The sequence below is a fragment of the Mixophyes fleayi genome, chromosome 4 (genome assembly GCF_038048845.1).
Source record: "Mixophyes fleayi isolate aMixFle1 chromosome 4, aMixFle1.hap1, whole genome shotgun sequence".
Classification (NCBI taxonomy): Eukaryota; Metazoa; Chordata; class Amphibia; order Anura; family Limnodynastidae; genus Mixophyes; species Mixophyes fleayi.
In genome coordinates this window covers 97,345,538-97,354,235 of record NC_134405.1, presented here as the reverse complement: position 1 = coordinate 97,354,235, position 8,698 = coordinate 97,345,538, and the positions used below count along the sequence as shown (strand labels likewise).

The 8,698-nt window shown below is 40.2% G+C and overlaps 1 long non-coding RNA gene across 1 annotated transcript; it reads right to left on the bottom strand.

The window, feature by feature from the left end:
* Nucleotides 1–1,126: 1,126 nt before the first annotated feature.
* On the bottom strand, nt 1,127–5,449 carry LOC142149920 (uncharacterized). The gene is made up of 3 exons (XR_012690925.1): nt 5,296–5,449; nt 1,744–1,801; nt 1,127–1,269 (listed from the first exon to the last, which is right to left on the bottom strand). It is a non-coding gene; the product is annotated as an uncharacterized LOC142149920 (long non-coding RNA).
* Nucleotides 5,450–8,698: the final 3,249 nt, after the last annotated feature.

The window sequence follows — 8,698 nt, the reverse complement described above, 5'->3', positions numbered from 1 at the left end:
GTGTAAATACAAGGCTTCCTCCTTTGCACTTCTACTGCAATTCATAAATGAAGCTTTTTGCAGATGTATTTCCTTTATCTGTAGTTAATACTGAACTTCCTTAGTGCTTTATACAAAATCCGTATACAAACAACTAAAACAAATGAGTTACTGTAGGCAAGGACCTTGTTGGGACACTCCATTTCCATTATGATATTTAGGTAACTCAATCATCATGACATTTTGGACCTCATTTAGAGTTGGACGCAAAGTCCGCTTTAGGCGCAAGTGTCCAAGATGCAGGCGGATTTGGTGCTTTCTTCACATGCATGATAGTGGTTTTTTGTTGGATGCGCCTAAAACCAGGGCTGTAACTAGGGCTGTGCGACAGGGGCGACCGCCCAGGGGGCAATGCTGAAGGGGGGCACAATTTAGGAATATTTTAGGCACATTTGGTTAAAATTGAGGGTTAGGGGGGCGGCATTAGTCTTTCTCGCCCCAGGCGCTAGAATTCTAAGTTACGGCTCTGCCTAAAACAGACTTTGCGTCCGACTCTAAATGAGGTCCTTTATGTTCAACACACATAAATGTTACAGACATACTTAGAAATAGATTTACTTTTGTGTTTCTATAAATGTTCAGTCAAATAAATAGACAGATTAGTCTACACATTTTTTAAAAAATAAGTAACACAGACCATGTAGATTAAGCAGTTTTATTTCCAGTCTTATTCTATGTTTACAGTCTTATTTCTGTGTTAAAGAGAAATTAGACTTTCAACTTGTTAAGGTTATTACAAATAGCAAAAAATGTGTTGTGTCCACATTAATAGCTCTTTAAAAAAATAGTTAATATAGTTAGTTATAATAGCATAACACTTACTGCAGTCTTGTCGTGAGCTTTATAGCTTATTCTAGTGTGACCTGGAGCAGATAATGCTATAAACAATATTTAATTATTATAAGCACTTCTTAATTTGTAGATAAAAGTGAAACTCATATAAAATAGAAGTGGAGCTCAAGGCCATCTTAACATCATTATGGGCCCCCGGGCAAAGCCGTGCACCGGGGCCCCTATATATATATATAGATAGATAGATAGATAGATAGATAGATAGATAAAGATAGATAGATGTACTTGCTCAGTGACCCTTGAAGGTTTTTTTTGCAGGTTTTTTCTTTTGCAGGATTATTTATTCTAATTAAGAGCCCTGTCTATGGGGCCCCCTTGCCCGTGGGGCCCCCGGGCACCTGCCCATCATGCCCAATGGAAAAGATGGCCCTGGTGGAGCTGAAAAACAAATGACATATGAGAACAGTATAAATGATTTTTAACATCAAAATCTATTGGGACAATAAAAGTGCCTGAAATGTGTGTCTATATGTTCCAGAACAAATTAAGTCCTGATTATAAGGAGATATAGAGTATTCATAGATGTTAAATAGATGTAACCCCCTGGTTGTCTGGTGGGTAGTGGTGGTGTATTTCTCCATAACACCATAGTTGCAAACCTTTCCAAGTTGGCCTCCGAGAGTCTAGCGGGGCGGTGGGTGTGAGGGGGCATCATTTTGTCATGGGGTCTGGCTAAATTGATGCGATTCCCGAAGAATTGCATCATGGAGGCTCAAAATCTGCCCGCTTCAATAGGAAGTGGGCAGAATGTGGGAGAATTGTTAGCTCTCCCGGGAGTCTAGGGAGACCTACCCGGAATTTGGGAGCCTCCCGGACATTCTGGGATAGTTGACAAGTATGCATTACACCCACCTGTCTAGTACCATGAAGTCAGCCATCCAGCTGTAGCTCAGTCTCTCACCTCTGGCCTCTAAACAGAAAACAGCAGATGCAGCCGATGTATCGCTTGTCATTCTTCAAATGAATAGGTCAGACCACCTCATTTGACGAATATAAATTAACGTAACTTTACTCTCCAGCACATGTCACTTAATTCCCTGGCCAATAGTTTCACTCGGCATAGAGCTGACACTCACACGCACAATTTGTTATGGCCATAAACATATTCACTGTACAGTCATCAGTAGATCCTGACTCCAATTTGTGGTTCATAGTTTGCGTTCGGCAGTCACGCTTGCTGTTTACTCTGGGGGTTCAGCTTTACAATTCGAGGATCATGTCTTAGGTTCCCGGTTAGCATTATTGTTAAAATTAATGAGGGTTTTAAGCACTATTTAAAGCATATTTTTAATGAATAAAAAAGTATATTAATTTTGTCTTAAAATCCAATTTTGAACACTACAGTGTTTGATGATAGCTGTTTGCATTTGAGCTTTGCATTCATAATTAAAAACCACAAAAATGCAATAATTTAGCCTACATATATATATATATATATATGGTATTGCACTGTAACTTTTCAGTGTGAAAGAAAAACAAAAAGTCATCCTATAGATTTATGTTGTTTGTTTAAATGTTTATATATAAAAAAACCTAAAGCAAATAATGTTATTAAAATGGAAAATCTACAAAACTACAGCAACCCTCCCCCCTTCCACCCTCCTTTTGCTAATAAGTAACTAACAATAATGTTTTAGTTGAATTCTGCAAATTGTGTGCAGCTTGTCAGCAGTAATGAGCAGTTAGAGCAGAATATCAGACTAGGGGGTAAATGTATCAATATGCGGGTTCTTCAACACCCGCGTGTTCAGCCTCTTCCGCGATTAAATTTCTAGCGGCACTGCATTGTAAAGGGAAGTTAACCCTTTACAATACAGCGCCGCTTGAAATTTAATCGCGGAAGAGGCTGAACACGCGGGTGTTGAAGAACCCGCATATTGATACATTTACCCCTAGTTTTGTTCTAACTTTACAATGTTTCATCTGTAATAACTGCAGTGTGTGGCTTCTGTCTGTATGCTTTATAACCATATTTCTGTAAAATGTGTAATATAAATGCTTGCATAGTATATTCAACCCATTTTGCAGAATTCATAACACAGATGCTCTACATATTCCGCATTTACAATCAGAGCATGACTATGAAAATATTGGCTTTAACAGTAACTACCATGGTCTGTTGTACAGTATGAGTCAGCAGGGCCGCCGAGAGGGGGGGGGAGCGGGTACTAATTACCCGGGCCCGGCATGTCAGGGGGCCCGGCCCGGGCCCTTGCGCTGCTGATTTTTTTTAATTTTTTAATTTTTTTTTTCCAAACGTTTTTTTTCCTTTCCTTTTTTTTTTTTTTTTGGCTGGGGGGGGGGGGGGGGGGGGGGCTCGGTCGTTGGTGGGGGGAGCAGGCTAGTTTAAAAAAAAAAAAAAACATACTCACCTGATCGCGGAGCCGGCATCCCTCCTCTCTGCTGCTCTGTGCTCTATTCAGACTGTCTGAATGCTGGGTGTGATGTCATCATGTCATGCCCAGCATTCAGTCAGTCTGGAGCAATGGAGCACAGAGCAGCAGAGAAGACCAAGAGAGGAGAAAAGGTAAGTGAAGGGAGGAAAACGAGGGGGGCACAGAGGGGTTAAAAAACGGGGGGGGGGGCAGCATGACAGAGGGGTTAAAAAATGAGGGGGAGCACAAGGGTTAAAAAACGGGGGGGCAGCATGACAGAGGGGTTAAAAAATGAGGGGGCACAAAGGGGTTAAAAAACGGGGGGGCAGCATGACAGAGGGGTTAAAAAATAAGGGGGGGCACAGAGGGGTTAAAAAACGGGAAAGCAGCATGTCAAAGGGGTTAAAAACGGGGAAGCAGCATGTCAGAGGGGTTAAAAAATGAGGGGGAGCACAGAGGGGTTAAAAAACGGGAAAGCAGCATGTCAGAGGGGTTAAAAAATGAATGGGGGCACAGAGGGGTTAAAAAATGGGAAAGCAGCATGTCAGAGGGGTTAAAAATTGAGGGGGGAGCACAGAGGGGTTAAAAAACGGGAAAGCAGCATGTCAGAGGGGTTAAAAAATGAGGGGGAGCACAGAGGGGTTAAAAAATGGGAAAGCAGCATGTCAGAGGGGTTAAAAAATGAGTGGGGGCACAGAGGGGTTAAAAAATGGGAAAGCAGCATGTCAGAGGGGTTAAAAATTGAGGGGGGAGCACAGAGGGGTTAAAAAACGGGAAAGCAGCATGTCAGAGGGGTTAAAAAATGAGAGGGGCACAGATGGGTTAAAAAATGGGAAAGCAGCATGTCAGAGGGGTTAAAAATTGAGGGGGGAGCACAGAGGGGTTAAAAAATGGGAAAGCAGCATGACAGAGGGGGTGAAAAAATGAGAGGGGCACAGATGGGTTAAAAAACGGGGCAGTATGGCACAGTGGGGTTAATAAACAGGGGTCAGCATGGCACAGTGGGGTTAAAAAATGGTGGGCAGCATGACACAGTGGGGTTACAAAGGGGGGGGGGAGGCATGGCACAGTGGGATTGAAAAAGGGGGGGAGCAGCATAGTATAGTCTGATGAAGGGGAGCCAGATGAAGGGGGCAAAAACAGCATGGAGGGCACAGTGTGATCATAAGGCATGGCGATGATGAAGGGGCACATTATTGTAATATTGGAGCTGGAGGAAGGCCTAATTATTAATCGTGGGTGCTATTGATTTAACGCTGGGGCTGGCTGTAATTTTCTAAATGTAGCCATTTTTTTTTCAAAATAGGTCCTTCAACATTTCTGGATCCGGACAAGCCACAACTAAAGAAAGCAGCAGCCACAGGTGGAGAAAGTGAGAAGAACAGGTAGGAGAGAGCAGCACAGTGTGTGAAATGTTGTGATTCTAGTAGGGACAATACCAATTTTTGGTGAATGTTGTGTCCAATGTAAGGTGTAGGCCAAGACTGAACTGTTTGTGTACACACTGCATTGTTTGTATACTACCCTGTGGTGGTAGATGTCCTGAAAGTCAGGAGTGCTTAAACATATGTGACGCTCCGGCGAATTGAGAGCCTAGTGGTTTTTATGTTAGCCACGCCCCAATGGCACGTTTGCCACGCCCCCAAATGCATGACCGCACCTCCCAAAACTTTTGCACTGCCGTTTGGCTAGCCACGCCCCTGAATATATGACCATATACCTAATCTTTTTTGCGCCGCCGTAAGGCGGCGCAAAAAAATTTTGGGGCTTACTTCACTATGAGGGGGGCCCCATGAATTTGTTGTACCCGGGCCCTGAATTCTTCTTGGCAGCCCTGTACATATAGGCCAGTGTTGGCTAACCTGTGACTCTCCAGGTGTTGTGAAACTGCAAATCCCAGCATACTTTGCCAATATATAGCAGCTTAATGCTGGAAGGGTATGCTGGAACTTGTAGTTTCACAACACCTGGAGTGTCACAGGTTAGCCAACACTGATATAGGCTGATAAGATTGTATTTACCAACATACCCAATAATGATCCATTAAAATTCTTCCAGATTATTATCAGGCTTCTCTTGAGTGTGACCTTTGCAACCGCAGGGCTTAGACAAAATGGCAGCACCCACGAACTCCAACACATGGCACAGATTCCAGCGCTGTATCTGCCTTTCCCAGCAGCCTAGATTGCTGCAGGGCCTGATTATCCAATAAAAATAAAAGAAGAGAAATCAGGTGCTAAAATAATATTTGTCAATATATCTTAATCAATATTGCCTGTGGAATCTTCTGCTTTTAAAATAAACAGGATACTGATACTAATATGGTAAATTCATAGAAAATAATAAATAATTGACAGCACTGATATGCAATATTAATTTAAATTTTAATTCATTAAAACTACATTAAAAAAGGAATAATCCAAACCCTAACACATACTATGACTATTAAATGGATCAATTAATAGTCACATCGACAATAAATAACAATTACCACTAGACATCCACTATTTGGAAATGTTCGTCTAATTATTCAAATATTATCAGTCATAATGTGCACTAAAAAATATGAATAAAATCCTTATAGATCCAGCAGCACGGTGGTGTGGTGGTTAGTACTTCTGCCTCACAGCACTGGGGTCATGAGTTCAATTCCCAACCATGGCCTTATTTGTGAAGAGCTTGTATGTTGTCTGCGTGGGTTTCCTCCGGGTGCTCTGGTTTCCTCCCACACTCCCAAAAAAACATACTGGTAGGTTAATTGGCTGCTATCAAAATTGACCCTAGTCTCTCTCTGTCTGTCTGTCTGTCTGTGTGTGTGTTAGGAAATTTAGACTGTAAGCTCCAATGGGGCAGGGACTGATGTGAGAGAGTTCTCTGTACAGCGCTGCGTAATTAGTGGCGCTATATAAATAAATGGTGATGATGATGATAGATCCAAAATGATGATAATAGGTTTCTTAATCAGAGAAAGTGCAATGAATCATCTCATGTGTATCTTATATTGACAAAAACTTGTATAACATGCATGTTAGTAATACATGCTATGCTCTTTAAGGAAAACATGAGGAAAAACTCCAAAAATATTCACAGGCTTCCCAATACTAATTTGGATTAAAGTAGTCACATATACTTAGCTTTTGGGGGCCAGTCACATGTACGAACAAGCATACACTGCTAACATGACTCCTCAGTTGGTCTCCTTTTCTGCAATATCTGAGATTGTGACTTCAAATTACTGGAAGACTGGAGTCGTGTGGATGAAAAAGTACCTCTGATAAACAAGTACTTAAAACACTGATTCCGTGTGTCAGCATATCACGCTGTTTAGGGTATAGGCGTCTTACATTGTCCCTGGCATTTCTCTGCCCACTAATCTGTGATGACTTATATATTCCTGATAGTCTTATATAATTCATCCAAACCATGATCGCCAGTGATAATCCATAAGCAATTTTTTTTAAATATGTAAAAAATATATATAAAAAAAATGTATATATACATAAATAGGTAAACATGCATATATAAATTTAAAAAAAAAGCCTTACACTGATATAAATCCAATTCTTCTATAATAAACTTATACTCAGATAATGTCAACCTCATGTGTATGGCAGATGATTTATTCAAAATATTAATTAAAAATTGAAAAAATACAGAAAACAAAGATAAAAAACTATTATTATTATTAATAAGAATAATAATAAATAAATAGTTTACTTTACACAATGTTAGCAAGCGTATTTCAACAAACTAATGCATTTTGCACAATTAACACCTTTGTACCATATGCACAATGCACCAGCTATAGGCTTACCACAAAACTAAGCATAATTTGTATTTGTCAATTTATTTCACATTCAGTTGTAATATGCATAAGGCTAGTGTTATGCAAGTCTGTTGACAGCGTGTATGTATGTGAATTGTGAAATATTGAGCTATGTATAGTAAACTATGTCTTCTTATTACTATTATTTATTTATATGGCGCTGATTATATTACGCAGCGCTGTACAGAGAATATCTGATCACTCACATCAGTCCCGGCCACACTGGCGCGTACAGTCTAAATTTCATAACTATGCACAAAGGTCCATTTTGTCACAAGTCAATTAACCAGTATGTTTTTAGACTATTGGAAGAAACCGGAGCACCCAGAGGAAAGACATGCAAATGTGGGGAATATATCAACACAGATAGGGCCCTGGTCAGAATCAAACTCATGTCTCATACAAAAAACTACTGAGTTGTGTTTATATGTCTTCAAAAACATGTCTAATAGTGGGCTGATATATGGAATATTAAATATGCCATTTGAAATATTGGGAGGCGTGCATTTGTGTGATACCACCTTAATAAGTAGAAGTAGAAATGTCGTTTTTCAGCTGTCAGCAACTGTAATAATTATAACGTTCTATTCATGACCAGCAGGCAAGAATTGGCTGTTTCTCCTTTTTATTTCTGTACAACACTATTAACCTTTCTCAGGTCAGCACATCTCTCTGACAGACTGAGCAGTGAACGAGAGCTCCCCATCTGACAGTTATGTCCCAGTTACTGCTGCAGTGGCTCACTTTCCTCATTGCTGTTATGCACAAGACATCACAGGTGGTAACACAGGTCAGTAGATATTTGGCTGATAAAGAATAGAGAATGCGTATAGATTTCAGATTCTTAATGAAATGCCAATCTTCATCTTTTTGTAGTGCTAGCAACAATTCTCTACAAAAATATATTTGTGTTGATGAGTTCAGTGAAACAAAGTTTTAGATGGTCTTTTCAGGGTAAAAACACAAGGGTGGGGAGTAATCTCCTAAGGATCTATTTGTAGAAATAGTGATAAAATCATTTTTTTCTATCAATTTACAGGTCAATATCCTAATGCAGTGGATTCCAAACTTTTTCAGTTCAAGGCACCCTTAGGGTCTCCAAGATTTTTTAAGGCACTCCTAAGTCAAAATAATTACCAAGTAGTTCCCCACCTTGCTTACCACTGGCCCTGGCCAAGACACCCCTGTGAGATCTCCAAGGCACCCCATGGGGCCTATGCACACAGTTTGGGAACCACTGTCCTAATGGCTGAATCTATTAAAGGCAAATTGATTTATAAATCACAATTTTCAAAAACTCCCCTCAAGGTCACCAGACATTGCAAAATTACTGAAATCCCAGATTTCTCAGTGATAAGTGTAGAACAGCTGAATCCATGAAAGATCACTTGAGTGGAATGATCTTGTAAATCACCCAAAAATGTTTCACTTGTTTCAGACACTCGTGATCAAAACCAGTGAGATGAAAAAAACAAAAAAACTTGTATGCATGTACAAGCACTGAAATGGACGGGCCTATTAATTTCCGTCTTGTTTCTACAGGAATTTATTAAACCTATTGGCACAGTGAAATAAATAGGAATGGGCTCTGTCTATGGAGTTTTGC